This window comes from Podarcis filfolensis (assembly GCF_964270895.1).
Source record: "Podarcis filfolensis genome assembly, chromosome: 12".
Taxonomy (NCBI): domain Eukaryota; kingdom Metazoa; phylum Chordata; class Lepidosauria; order Squamata; family Lacertidae; genus Podarcis; species Podarcis filfolensis.
This window is the reverse complement of record NC_139614.1, coordinates 18549223-18561853: the sequence shown is the minus strand read 5'-3', so window position 1 is coordinate 18561853 and position 12631 is coordinate 18549223. Positions and strand designations below refer to the sequence as shown.

Genomic DNA, 12631 nt, shown 5'->3' with positions numbered 1-12631 from the left:
CCTTCTAATTAAGCATCCTATTTCTAACAGAAACCAGCCTGATACCTGTAGGAAGCGTTCAAGCGGGTATGAAGGCAACATCCCTCCCTATTTTATTTCCTGGTGCTTAACGATAGACTACGTCTGAATACGAAGGTTCCCTTTAGCAATCAGAATTAATAGCCACCAATAGACAAATGGCCCCATTTGTTGCAGAACTGTCATTTCGAGATGTATATACTGGTTACTTAGAATTTGTTTTCTATGAATACTTGAGTGGTTGTCTGTTTCCTCTGTTTCCCACTTCTGTACAGTGGTACCTCAGGTTACATACGCTTCAGGTTACATACGCTTCAGGTTACAGACTCCCCTAACCCAGAAATAGTGCTTCAGGTTAAGAACTTTGCTTCAGGATGAGAACAGAAATCGTGCTCCGGCGGCACGGCAGCAGCAGGAGGCCCCATTAGCTAAAGTGGTGCTTCAGGTTAAGAACAGTTTCAGGTTAAGTATGGACCTCCAGAACGAATTAGGTACTTAACCCAAGGTACCACTGTACTTTTGAGAAAAGCTGGCAAAGCCACTTTTGGAAAGTGCTACATAAGTGTTCAGTTTCGTGACTCCTGCAGATGTAAAGAAGAAACCTAGGCCTTAATCCCTTCACATTGCTGTGAGAAAATGTCTAAAACAGGAGGTTAAACAGAATCAGTTTATAGGAAGCGTTTATGCATGCTGTTCGAGAAAATGCACTTGTTGCCTCCTGATTCTTTTTAAGGTAAAGCTTATTCTTTTTAAAAAAATGTCAGTGCAGTGGTACCTTGGTTCTCAAACCGCTTAGTTATCAAACAAATCAGCTCGTGTTCCTGTTTGCGAACGTTTTTCAGAAGCTGAACATCCGACGCGGCTTCCGCCTGAGTGCAGGAAGCTCCTGCAGCCAAACGGAAACCACACCTTGGTTTTCAAACACACCTTGGATTCCCAGAATGGATTAAATTTGAGAACCAAGATACCACTGTACACTGCTTGCATTGTGTAATTAGTAAAACCTACTTGAAACTTGTTTTGAACAGATCTACTTAAAGCGTTCATTGTAATTTGATGTTTTTAATGATATTTTTAGGGATATCTTTGTGAATTTTGTTCTTATATGTTGTATTCCACCTTGTTGTATTCCACGTTTTAAATGAAAGTGTGGATTATACATTCATAATTTTTTTGAAAAAAACACCAACTGTTTTGCTTTAAAAATAAAAACCTTTCTAGCATATGATTGGCAAAACTGCCAATATTTGTTGACTTTCTTAACTATAATAATTCCAGGTCATGCTTATTTTCTGGCCTGGCTCGTTCTCAGTCTTCACTACAGACCATTTAAAGCACATTCAATGCAAATGTAAAGTAAATAGCCTCCCCCAAAGAATCCTGGGAACTGGAATTTGCTAAGGGTGCTGAGACTTTAGCTCTATGAGGGGTAAACTACTATTCCTAGGGTTCTTTGGGGAAAGTCATGTGCTTTAAATGTGCAATGGATGTGTTGTAAATCTATGCTGTTAATCTACATGAAGTCCCTTTGCTGAGACAGAACTGAATCTTATAATAACTCATTTTATCTCTTCATTCAGGTGCATGGGCGTAGCCGGGGGCAGGCTTTATGTTGGGGGGGGGTGCAGAACTGAGCTATCTGTGATGCGCTTGGTCAGTTATTTAAGTATTTTTATTAATTTACTTGATTTGGGGGGGACAGTTGCCCCCTGCCCCCCTTTGGCTACACCCAGGTTTGTGTGGCTGTGGGTATTCATGGCTGAAGATAGAAAACAGCACACCCATCACACTGAATGTTCATATTGATTTTTAACTGCAGTTTTATCACTTCTTTTATTCGTTACTTTGAATTCTATGGAATTGCAATTGTTACAACGGTAAGAACAATCATTAAGTGGTCCACCCAGACCCTCAGCAATTTTCAAATTGTCCATGGGGGGAAAACATCTGGGAGCAATTGAACTAGGTGGTTAACTTTACGACAGTTACTTTAAATACAAATGTTTACAATATTTGGTTATTGTCATTTTAAATGGTACATCAAATACAAAAGAGGGCTGCTGCAACTAAGAGGATAGTTATGTGACTTTCAGTTCCTTTCCCTTAAAATAGGGGGGGGGGCTTTTTTTGGCTCCATGGGCCAGATCCTTATTAAGATCAGTTTCCTTTCCTTCTTGTTTTTCCATCTAAAAATGTTTCTGTGCCTGAAAAACTGACTTAATAAAAATAATCTATACAAAAGAGTACCAAAAAAATCATTTTTCATGTAATCAGGGCAGAAGGGCAGAAATCTGTTGTGTGGTTTTTCTTTGATTACTGACGGAATTATGTAACACAATGGACATGAATGGGTATGTATGTATGTATGTATAAATAATAACTTGTAATCCACCTCCCAGTTGCAGCTGCCTGGAACACTCCCTTGGCTATTTCCCAACATTCCATACTAACAATTATTATTATTTATGTTGAAATACTGCGTGACGTATTTTGCCTCCCATCCCCATCCTCACATTTTTCCTAACATGAAGAACCAAAGGAAGAATGGGGCAAAGGCAATAGATGAAAAGCCAGCAAGTTACCCACAACGGAATCCAACCGAAAGCAACAGAAAGAGGACTAAGTTGTTCTGACTAAGTTCAGTATCTTTTATTTCATTGGCATTTAGTCATGACTAACTTTTACTGGATTGTGCCCAGGGAAGAGGAAAATCAGTTAAAAGGAGATGACAGACTAAGAGCCAAGAAGATCAATCATAGGACAGAAATCCCAGGTGATCCCATAAAGAATATCTTTCTCCTTAATATTAGTTTCCTAGTTTCTGTAGATATTTTTTTATGACTGGAAACAGTAAAGTTCATAGCTTTTCAATGCAGCAAGCAAATGTGAACTCTGTTCCAGATGCCAGAAGTAATTTATTATAAAATAAATAAGCAAACGTGTCCATGAAGTGACAGACACATCAAATTTATAACACACCATCATCTGCTCTCTGAAAATGGAAAACTAATTTATGCCTTTTTGTCACTTGCTACATTCTTCTTTACTTTCTTAACTTCTGGTGAAGTAAGGTCTTGCCAACATCTGTAGAGGAAGCAGATTTAAACCATTCTCTCCCTGCTTCTGAAAACTAATGCCAGAGACGGCTTAAGTACTTTCATACGGTACATGTCCACTGTGTGTGTCTTGGGCCCGTGCAAGTAAATAAAGCAAAGTGTAAAATCATGATTCATGTCTTTCTTAAATCTGTATCTTTGCTTTGTTGCAAAGCAGCCAGATTTGTTCTCTGGGAGTTTGATGGTTGTTCCTTCTGAATGTGCAAAATGACAAAGATAAGTGTAAGGAGCTGTGATATGCTGAACATTTTGCAAAGCTTGATTGTTACTACAAATGTTCCTGTTTCAGAGGATGCTAAAATATTCACACTCCAAAAACCGACCTTCCACTCCTGCAAATGTTTGCATCTATTTGTCTCCCGGTGTACAGATGCAGTGGTGCAATTTTGTCCTACTTAGAATAATAGAACTGTAGGGACCACAAGGGCCACCTAGTCCAACCCCTGCAATACAGGAATATTTTTGCCCAACAATGGGCTCAAACCCATGACCCTAAAATTAAGAGTCTCATGCTACCCCAGTGGCTTTGAAACAGTTTCTTCACTATAGGATCCCAGCCAATGAGGGATCATATAGTAAACATCTTGATGTACCCTGTGGCTAGTCAAATTTGCCTATATGAACAGTTTAAGTATTTGTTTCATTTTAATGGATTTTTATTGCATATTGTATGTTATCCTTGCAAATTGCTTCGGGACTTCTTTTGTGCACAGCAATACATAAACTGACTAAATCTAATCCAATCTAATCTATATGTCACTTTCACTGAGAGTAAACAAAGTGTCCCATTGCCCTCACTCTAAATGTGGGAGAAGATGGAACGTTTCCTCATTTCCAAGGCTGATGCTTCCTCCCTTGTCACATTGCACTAGTGTCTTCATTGATCTTCAGTGCTATACCCCAGTCCACCTCTAGCTGTGTGTAGCGGAAATATAATATAGAAAAACTGCATAATCAGATGCACAGCTGAATGAATATACAGTCATACCTCGGGTTGAATGTGCTTCAGGTTGAGCGCTTTTGGGTTGCGTTCCGCGGCAACCCGGAAGTAACAGAGCACATTACTTCCGGGTTTCACCACATGCGCAGACGCTCACAATGACATCATGCGCATGCATGGAAGCGGCAAAACATGACCCGTGCACGCGCAGACGCGGCGTCGTGTCTTACGTTCCATTCAGGATGCAAACGGGGCTCCGGAACGGATCCCGTTCGCATCCCGAGGTACCCCTGTACCTAGATAAGAATGTGTGATTGGGCTAAAGTGAAGGAGCAGTTTCCCATTTGCCTTAGCAGCAGGGACACGTTTTCCCAAACATCAGACTCCTTGCAAACAAACAAACAAACAAACAAACAAAACTGCTCAGGAGGACTCCCCTGCTGTGAGTACCTGCAGGTCCTGTCCCTACCACTCACCACCTGGCCCAGGGTGGGGCCTGACAGGCCTCATAAGGACGGCTGCCACTGCTGCTGTTGCTGCCCAGGAGAACTTAGAACAGTGCAGAGTTCTTTTTAAAATGTTTTCTTTTTTAGCTTTTTTAATTCTTTTTGTTGTGGGGGGTGGGATGGATGTTTAGTCGGGTTTGGGAATTTGTTTATCTCACATCATATGTAACCAATATATGAAAAAGACTTTACAACCCGAGAAAAGTGACAACGCACGTACTTTTGTAAACAAAGAAAGTCTTCAATAATAATTATATATATAAAAAAAGAACCTAGTCATCGTGGTCAGTAGTGCCAAGTCCTAAAAATGTTTACTGTTTACCTTTTTTAATGAAAGCATGTCAGTATCAGCTGCAGCAGGAATAGGAAAAGTTCAAAAAGTTGTTAAAATAGTTCAAGAATGGCCTAGAATTGATCTTTTTAAAATTGAGAAGTTAATTTGTCACTTTTCTTTTTTGTTGTATTCATTTCAAAGAGCTTTTTTGTTCAGCCACACAGCTGAAGTGCTCTACAAAGCTAAGGTGTGCTCCACAAATAAGGCCTTTAAGGAAATATGAAACTGCAGTAAAACCACAGGGTCCAGTAACATAGCATTTTGAGTATATTTTTGTGGCAAAATAACAGCACAGAACTATCAGATGAGCTAATAAATTAGTTTGTACTGGAAAGCTCTTCACATACATGCCTACATGCCAAATCCAAGATTGGGAAAGTCTAGCTCAAAGAACCTTGTTGTGGCTTCAGTTAGAGATTCTTGACATGCAAAATCTGTACTCTTATTGTGCTTTGAGTACTTCTACCTACATTAGCAAGGTCGTCACTGAATCACTTGCTATTGTTGAACTAAAACTGGAAAACAGAGTTTATGGATATTTCATATCCTGCAAAATCCTTCCTTGGCAGTGTCCTGCTTCTTTGCAGAACTGTGTTTGTTTGTTTGTTTCAATAATAATAATAATTTATTATTTATACCCCGCCCATCTGGCTGGGTTTCCTCAGCCACTCTGGGCGGCTTCCAACAGAATATTAAAATATAATAGTCTATTAAACATTAAAAGCTTCCCTAAACAGGGCTGCCTTCAGATGTCTTCTAAAAGTCTGGTAGTTGTTTTTTTCTTTGACATCTGATGGGAGGGTGTTCCACAGGGCAGGTGCCACTACCGAGAAGGCCCTCTGCCTGGTTCCCTGTAACTTGGCTTCTCGCAGCGAGGGAACCACTAGAAGGCCCTCGGCACTGGACTTCAGTGTCTGGGCAGAACAATGGGGGTGGAGACGCCCCTTCAGGTATACTGGACCGAGGCCGTTTAGGACTTTAAAGGTCTGCACCAACACTTGGAATTGTGCTCAGAAACATACTGGGAGCCAATGTAGGTCTTTCAAGACTGCTATGTGGTTTCGGTGGCTGCTCCCAGTCACCAGCCTAGCTGCCGCATTCTGGATTAGCTGTAGTTTCCGAGTCACCTTCAAAGGTAGCCCCACATAGAGCGCATTACAGTCCAAGCAAGAGATAACTAGAGCATGCACCACTCTGCGGAGACAGTCTGCGGGCAGAATAATGTTGGGGAAGAAGAAAAAGGAGAGGAAGTGGTAAACTTATATTCTTAGTGTTTATGTGGGGGTTTTTATGTCAGCATCATTTGGGTAGCATCATTTGGGACCCCAGGGCATGGTTGGTTGTGTTTAGTTGGCTGCAGTGAGATTTGTTTGCGTGGTGTGGGGAGTTGTTGGGTCAAGTTAGCCAGATTGTTTGTATGCTGTCAGTGGGTTCTTATTGTCCTGTTGGGCTGCATACGTGATAAAGGTGAGCCATACTGGGGTAAAGGTATCCTCCTCTAGTTGTCCCACTGTCACTTTCAGTCTATTGGCTAGCTTTTCTAGTAAGGCTGTTTCCCATACGATTTGGTACCATTGTTTCATGTTCACTCCGCATGTTCTCTCTCCAGTGTCTGGGAATTGCAGGTGGGCAGAATGCTGTTTCACTCAGGTTCTATTTGCAGGCTCCCTATCTGGTTGGCCACTGTGATAATAGGCTGCTGGACTAAATGGGTCATTGGCTTGATCCAGTAGCGCTCATCTTTCCTTACGAGAAGCACTAGGCAAGGTGCCTACAGCCACCACCATCTTTATTCCCTTCAATGCTTCTTGGCCCTGTTCCTAAAGTACATAACATCAGGGCTCAGTAGAATTAGTGGCGGATACTAAAACTGCCTCATCTTGCACCTTTTTCTGCACCAGACTGAGTACTGGGCGGCCAGAACTACCCACCCACCCCATTTCCTGATAAGCTCTCTTTCGTGAGGATTACAATAATATTACTGAGGGCCCCCCTCAAAATTGATACTAGCACTGAGTAAATATATGTCAGTTCCTTTAGTACTCAGATGCAACTCAGATTCAAGAATAACAAGGCCAACAGAAACACTAACAATAGCTAATACCAACACGCACCTTAAATGCTCTCTGAATATTTTAAAGCTCAAGTAGGTAGATGCATCTGTTTCAGAAATTCCCACTTATACAGAAGTGAAAAGGTGTGAAAAACTAAAAGGATGATATAACACTTATCTCTCACTTGTTATTGAAATTAAAATGGACCACATCTAAAACAAAGCATAGCCCTACAAGCTTTATGCTTGGATAATGTAATTCAGCCATAGTCTTATAAGTAAAAGTAAATAAAATTAAATGACGTGTTCCCTCAGTTTGTTTGGGAAGCGTGTTGTCAAATTATGCACAGCACATATAAAACGTTTTACAGTGGCAATTCGAATGTATATCAAAGCTTTCTTGAAGAAAATGGGGGATCTCTATGTTTACTTCAGTTAGATTAGATCCAAGGTGAAGATAGCCATCTTTCTATTAGCCTCCTCTCTGTATGAAGAGAGGGGAGGAAATGTGTATCCAGTTTTTCTGTTTGTCTTACTCTCTGGACACTGACCAATCCACAACATTACAATTCCTGGCCAATTTCTGGCTCATTACTGGCCTCAGTAAGCAGAAGCAGCTGTGATACTTATAGTTTTGTGATCCTTCACCTCATGGGAAACGTAACATAGCAAGCCGTTTAGCTGATCTCCACTGCATTTGGACAAGCAAAGCAATACAATCAAAGTGGAAAGATTCATAGAGTTGAAACACTTTCAAAAGGGAATTGTATTTGTTTTCTCAAAAGGAAAAATAAACTTGGGCTCAGTGGTTACAGGCTGGAGGAGTAGTTGGTGTCAGTCAAATATGTATTATCTAACCAGTTAGATAATTACAAGTACAAGCTAGTGACTCCAAAAGAATTAGGATTGCATAAATCTTGATAATCTTCTAAAGCTAATCCCATCACAGCTTCACTCACTTCTCCCTGACCTATCCAGAGCTCCTTCTGCCTGCCTGCACCACTTATACAAATCTTTCTTATCAACCATGATAAACAGAACCTCCATGTGCAGATGCAGTATACCCCTGAAAACCAGTATACTGCATCTGTAAGCACTCTAGTATTTGGCGGGAAACAGAATGCTGAACTAGATAATAGAGATACACAATCTGCTCAAAGCCAGAAACTGAGTTCAAGACAGAAATGTGGTGTGAAAGCCAATTCCACCAAACCACTCATTCAATCTCACATCTCCTGCTGCAAAATCCATTTTACTGATGCTAGGGTGGCACTGTGGTGTAAACTGAGTCTTGGGCTTGCCGATAGGAAGGACGGCGGTTCAAATCCCCACAACCGGGTGAGCTCCCATTGTTCAGTCCCAGCTCCTGCCAACCTAGCAGTTTGAAAGCACATCAAAGTGCAAGTAGATAAATGGGTATTGCTCTGGTGGGAAGGTAAACGGCATTTCCGTGCGCTGCTCTGGTTTTGCCAGAAGTGGCTTAGCCATGCTGGCCACATGACCTGGAAAAACTGTCTGCGGACAAACGTCGGCTCCCTTGATCAGTAAAGCGAGAGGAGCGCTGCAACCCCAGAGTTGTTCGCGACTGGACTTAACTGTCAGGGTTCTTTTACCTTTTTTTTAGGGAGGCTAAGGGGCCATTTACAAATCTGTTTGCTTTTTAAAGTGTGTGTGTGTGTATATATATATCTATATCTATCTATCTATCTATCTATCTATCTATCTATATCTATCTATCCATATATCTATACACATACATATATAAAGATGAGTATTTGGGAGAGGGGAGAGCAGGCTGAAAATAACTGTGAACAGGTGCCTCTCCCATTTGCTCTAAGAAACAAGGAGCAGGCTAATTCTATGGATCCACTACCACTTGTTGATTTGTATGGGAAACAATTAAGATTACTTTTGGTATCTTCACTTGTAATTAGCAAATTACATTGTTTGTGCTTTAATTTACTTACTATTTTTATCCTATCCCAAGCGCAAGAATTAGGAGATTAGAATATAAAGAGTTCATTTTCTCCAAAGTTCACAATGCACTTTGGGTTTCATTCAAGAGGGTTTTTCCATTTTTCCATCCTGACCAGTATAAACCATTTTGATGTCTTCTTCTCTGATATACTATAGGCCAGGTGTGAGGCACCTTTGGCCCTCCAGATGTTGCTGAACTACAACTCCCATCAGACACAGTAAGCATGGCCAATAGCCAGGGAGCTATTGTCTGGAAAACCAAAGGCTCCCAACACCTGGCATATACAATTAATAACACAAATTCCTGCCATTTACTCATTACCTGTACTATTCCCCATGGTTTAAGATACACCACATTCTACCAACCAGCTTAAATCTGCCCCCACATGCATATCACCTAACATCCCACGCAGGGGTCCCCAAACAGCATTGTGTGGTAACTTGTAACATAACAGCAAGTATGGAAGAAGGATGTGGTAAAGGAAACAAATCAACTTTCTCAGACCTCATGACAAGAAACATCTAGGCCTTTAGAAGTTTGTCTTTTTATATGCTTCTTCACAGATTAGATCTGTCTTTTTTGTCAGGTTTCTTTTGTTCCAAAACCATTGTCCTTAACCATGCATAATCTGCCTGATTTCCTCTGAAACACAGCATCATATAGGATGATACGCAACTGGAATCAACCATTCTTTACAACACGATAGACAAATATAAGTACTGTATTTTAACCAAGAGCTTTGATCATATACTTCAAGTTACAAAAATATAAACAAAAATAGCTAAAGACAATGTGTTCCTCTGAGGATTTTTGTATTTCCGCCTTCCTTCTGCTCAGAGAGGGGAGAACTTTTAGTTCCTGTACTTGTTTAAGGGATAGCTAATAGTCTGAAGACAAATCATCCAGTTATACATAAAAGGTAAGGGTCCCAAGTATGGAGAAGGTTCTACTTTTTGCCCCACTATTTTACTGATTTCTTGACACTAAATACTGATTTATTTTATACGCCAGAATTTTGGTGAAGCCATCAAAACATGTTATTCATTCCACCCACTTCATCCTTAATATATTTTATCTTTATTCTTTAGGATGCTGCTTCCTTTGTATAATACTTGAAAACGGTAAAGCTTACTGATTTCACATTGTTATTCAAGGGTAACTCTCCCTCCCCATTGTGGTTCCACTTAAATAATACTTGATTGTGAAACTGCTTTCTCGCAAAGGAGAGGAGGAGCAGCAGAAGATGCTTGAAAAGAAAACTGAGAAAGATTACTATGATGTTGAACAGCGCTTGTCACGTCTGCATTTTTGGATAATTAATGTTTTTGACTAATTTTATGAACAAGTATAATCTCGTATTTCAGTGCTTCTGAACAAATTACGAAGTCAAACACAACATTTCTGTACACCTTTACATTATTTAAATCCCCTACGCTTTGCTTAAAGATTCTTCCTCCCAGTGGAAATTAGATACTAATTACTTTTGGTGAGGAATCTTTTTTTAAAAAAATAGAAGGTACTTCTTCTGTTTATTTATATTTATAGCCATGTACTAAAAAATGTTCTCCAATGCTATGCTGTTAGCAGTGACACTTATTGAGTAAAGTGATGTTTTAAAAAAATCAAAAGTATACTTCAAACATATCAGAGTAAAAATAAACTTGTAATACACTTGTCTCCCAACAAAGATCACCACCAAACCCATTCCCATTCCCGCTATTATGTACTGTAATTCTAAAGGTTCTGCCTCAGTATGCTGTGCTGACAGTGCTTTTGAAAACAGTATTATTTTGGTTAGATATAGACTAGGAAATCGTCACTGTACTGTTGTATTAATAACAGTTCAAAATTAAGCTTACCAGCTGCAGCACATGATATGGCAGCCTCTAAAGCACTTTAGTGTGTGTTGGGGGGGAGTGCAGTCAAGGAACACCTCTCTCCCACGCTAGTTAAATCTTCTGGAATCCCTGAGAAAAAAGAGCTGAATCAGGAAGAATGACCATTCTAGTTCCAGACAAGATTAAAATTTGCATGTATTTAAAATACTTATGACACCCATAGAATTCAATACAATAACATACAATATAATATTAATATTTTGCAAACTTCCGTGCATAACAGCCTAGGCTATAAAAAAATATTTCCAAACAGATGGCAAACTCAAGTTGAGACACAAGAGGTTTGCCCAGTGCCATCCAGCAAGTCTCAAATGCCCACACCTAACAGTTTGTCCTCTTGTCCATGTTGCCTTTGTCTTGCATCTGGGGCTTTCAGCCACCTGCTTAATTTTGGTTGGGGCTTCTGAAAACTGACTCTGTCTAGTTTATTCTGTCATTCAACTGTTTATCCATTCAGTCAAAAGTTCTGTAGTCTAATTCAGACATTATATTTTGTCATCAGGAAGTAACTAACAACCATCTTTTCCATCACTGATTTTCCATGCAGCTGCACATGTGTGGAACAAATTTGTTCTTACCTCTTGCAAATATGAAGAGATGGCCTGCATAGAAAGAGTTCATCTCAAGGTAGGTGGACTGACTTTCCATTCTGCCCAATTATTCTTCACTGCTTTTCTTTCAATTGCTTTCCCAATATTAGGGTCAGGGGTCAGCACTGTGGCACAGCTACCTTCAGGCCTGATATTCAAGAAGGCCCACTTGGGATGTTGGGGGCTTTGCTGGCTGAGTAGGGGTTCTGCTCTCTGCCAGGCACAACACCATCACTGATCCTACTCTGACTCAAAAGCATACCCTCCAACATTTTTCTGATGAAAATAGGGATGTCCTATTCCATGATGATGATTTTATTATTGATACCCCGACCATGTGACTGAGTTGCCCCAGCCACTCTGGGCGGCTTCCAACATGTATAAAAACATAATAAAATATTAAACATTAAAAAACTTCTGTATACAAGACTGCCTTCAGATATCTTTTAAAAATTTAATTGTTACTTATCTCCTTGGATCGGGGAAGGGGGTTGCATAACTCCATACCCTCCAACATTTCTCCAATGAAAATAGGGACGTCCTAAGGAAAAGCGGGACTTTCTGGGATCAAATCAGAAACCGGGACAAGCTTCTGTAAATACAGGACTATCCCTAGAAAATAAAGACACTTGGAGAATCTGCAAAATGCAGGGTGGTACAAGGGCACCGCTCAGAGAGAGGGGCCTCTGCTCATTTCCTTACTCTCTTTCTCTAGGGTGGCACAATCCCTATTTTTGATTATTTATTTAACAACATTTCTATACGGCTTGATTGTGGGAGGGAAACCTCAAAACGGTTTACACTACAGTACCAGAAAACGAAAGCAATAGGCAAGTGAGCACAATCTGTGCTTGTGCAAGGTGTAGCCACCTCATCTTCTCATGTTCTCACTTGCGTACTCTCTGGGTGGTGCACTGGTGGAGATATGGGGCCCAACCCTCCCTATTGTGCCACCCACAAAGAAAGAGAGAGGGTGAGAGAGCAGAACAGGTAGATAGATGATCCTGCAGCAGCAAAAGCTTCTGCTTGCTCACGCTGCTTGCACCAGAGAGTCTGGACAAGCTGATAGAGCCTCTCTGTGTGTGTATTTACACAGGCAAAAAATCAGAAGCAACAACTGTCATTGCTTGCCACTGTTACTTGCCCAACCAGCCTTGGCATGCTACTAAGCAAGGGTGAAGACAATTATTCAGGGGCA

At 40.5% G+C, this 12631-nt stretch overlaps 1 protein-coding gene across 4 annotated transcripts in view; it reads right to left on the bottom strand.

The window, feature by feature from the left end:
• Positions 1 to 12080, bottom strand: part of ZNF385D (zinc finger protein 385D) — a 589542-nt gene extending 577462 nt beyond the window's left edge. For 2 of the 4 annotated variants that reach the window (XM_083578081.1, XM_083578088.1), the window contains exons 1-2: positions 11422 to 12080; positions 10805 to 10912 (exon numbers count right to left, since the gene is read on the bottom strand). The gene's annotated coding sequence lies outside the window, so the exon portion shown is untranslated. The remainder of the gene's footprint in view (positions 1 to 10804; positions 10913 to 11421) is intronic. The other 2 variants (XM_083578094.1, XM_083578091.1) reach the window with 2 other exon arrangements.
• Positions 12081 to 12631: the final 551 nt, after the last annotated feature.